The sequence below is a fragment of the Nannospalax galili genome, unplaced genomic scaffold (genome assembly GCF_000622305.1).
Source record: "Nannospalax galili isolate Female #2095 unplaced genomic scaffold, S.galili_v1.0 scaffold363, whole genome shotgun sequence".
Classification (NCBI taxonomy): Eukaryota; Metazoa; Chordata; class Mammalia; order Rodentia; family Spalacidae; genus Nannospalax; species Nannospalax galili.
In genome coordinates, this window is record NW_008351176.1 from 3,786,841 (window position 1) to 3,789,315 (window position 2,475).

The 2,475-nt window shown below is 36.3% G+C and overlaps 1 protein-coding gene across 1 annotated transcript in view; it reads left to right on the forward strand.

Annotated features, from left to right (window-relative positions):
- Positions 1–2,475, forward strand: part of Myo1d (myosin ID) — a 481,196-nt gene that overhangs the window by 27,859 nt on the left and 450,862 nt on the right. The gene's annotated exons all lie outside the window — the stretch shown is intronic.

Consider the following 2,475-nt stretch of genomic DNA (forward strand, 5'->3'; position numbering starts at 1 on the left):
AATGTGTGACAGCTTTTGGTTCTGTTTCATTCTATGAAAGCTTGGCAGAGTTGACTTTCCACTTCTAAATCATTCCTACAAGATAGAAAGAAATCCAAACTGAATCTTTTCTTTAAAAAAACCCATGGCCTAAATGGCACCAAGTAACTAAATTTAATGCAGTTTTTAAGGCTGTTTTGTTTAATGTTATGATTCTACAAACTCTGCAAAGGTGAGAATTACTCTGTCACTAATCTCTCTGCTCTGTCTGGATTATTTCAAGTTTTCCTAAGTGCTTGATTGTAAATGTAATTAGTTAATCTGCTTTTTGAATACATATATTATCAGTTTGCTTCCCCTTATATTTAATGATTTGAAAGTTTTTTTAGATTTTTGTTGTTGTTTTTTGTTTTTGACAGTTGCCCTATAACCCCAGCTGGCCTGATACTCATTATGTAGACCAGGCTGGCCTCCATCTTGCAACGATCCACCTACCTCTGCTTCCCAGGCAGACTAAAACATGTACTACCATGCCCAGTGGATTTGAAAGGTTTCAAGATTTACTTTTGAAAGAATATGTTTCTGTTTTACGTGGTAGAATTTTTAACACATAAAGCACAAAATTTGATTTTTCTCCCAAGAGACATGTAGTGTTCATCTCTTGATACTCTGTTAGTGAATCGTAAACATATGCTTTGTTTATAGTGTTTGCTCTTTGCTGATGGGATATAACTGAGTATGATCACGTGATATGTATTCACTTTCTGGGTGTTCCCTGAGATGGTGCTAAAGTAGGTGCTGTGTTCTGCAATTTGCCCTTTCAGAAGCTGAGACTAAAGTCACACAAGCGTATATCTCCAGCATCCAGTTTCTCATCTTGTTTCATCAAGCCCAGATTGCATTGTAGGCCTTTTCTGAACTGTGAGGGAAAAAGTTCTTGTCAATGATAGATACCGCAATAAAATCTTAGTTCAGTTAGAAGGAAGAGTTTCTAGACAGGCCACATGCAGAGTTCAGTGTTCCCTTCTTAGGATCTTCTTGTGCCCCTCACCTATTGCTCAGTGTTCTATATTCCAGTCACCTTTGTCACATGAATTCAACACAGTTTCCCTTGCAGTATTTCAGAAGTCATATTTTGTAGAGTAAGATGATCATATATTTTCCTTGCCTTGAAGGAAGCAAAGCAAGGGTTCAGAAATGGAAATGAGTGGAAAATGTTATTGGAGTGGGAATGACAGTTTCTATTATGATGGAAATATTCCTTGTCTGGCCTATCCAGTGTATCCACCATTGGCCACAGGTGGTTGTTGAGTCCTTGAAATGTGGCTGGTGCAACTACAGAACTTAATTCACTTTAACTAATTTAAACTTAATTAGCTTGTACAGCTAGTGGCCACCTCATTGAACTGTGCAGGCTAGCACTATCACTTAACCAGTCTGAGGCCTGGACATATCCTCTACCTCTAACTCAGGCCACTTACCCTTAATGTGAGGATTGCACCTCCCCTGCCTTCTTCATAGCTTTTAGAACCAAATATGATTTTCAGAAAGCTTTTTTAAAAATCATTAATTGAAATATAAAATGATGTTATCAAAATTATGGCACTTTTTTATGGCAAAACTGAAGTACCCACACTTTGCCGATGCTCTCACTCCCGTTACTTCTCCTGCTTCTTCTAATGCTGAGTGTTTTTCAAAGTAGGTATAAACATAGTATATTGAGCAAATAAAGGCAGTGAAATTGATCTTTATTTATTGAGGCATTGTTCAGTTTTATATGTTCTTAAAAAGGTATGTAAGTGTAATTGAAAATGGGATTTTAAAATGAAAACCTTTTACAATAACATATGACTTCTATTTAAAAAACAACAACAACAAAAAAAAAAACCCAAAAGTCAAGATGGGAATGGGTAGCACAAGCCTTCATCCCAGCACTGAGTTATGTAGTGAGATTGGACTATGTCTCAACCTCCCCCGACCTCCAAAACGAGAAACATTTAGAAATGGAGTCCAGAAGGTAAGTGACAAGGAAATCAATCAAAATCTTACCACCCAGAATAGCCATTGTCAGTGTTTTAGTATAGCGTTTCAGGTCTTTTTTCCCTTAGATATGTACACAAGGATAGGCCAGGTGCAGGGGACACCTATCATCTAGTCCTTAGAAGTGGAGGCAGAGACAGGAAGATTGTGGCTTTGAAACCAACTTGGACTGTCTAGCAAGATTTTTGTCTCAAACAACCCTCCCAACAAATACAGAAATATGCAGCAAATATAGAAATATGCAGCTTTAGCTTGCATTTTTGACATTTTTACATGTTAATAGATATGTATTTACTCTAAATATCTAAAATTTTGAATTATAAGCCTAATACAAATTCATGCAAAGTTCAGACATAAATCTAAAATATACAAAGTAAAACCTCCAGAATTCATATGCCACCTTTACATTCTTATTTGATGTATATATGTATAAAGATTATAAATGTAAAAGGTGGG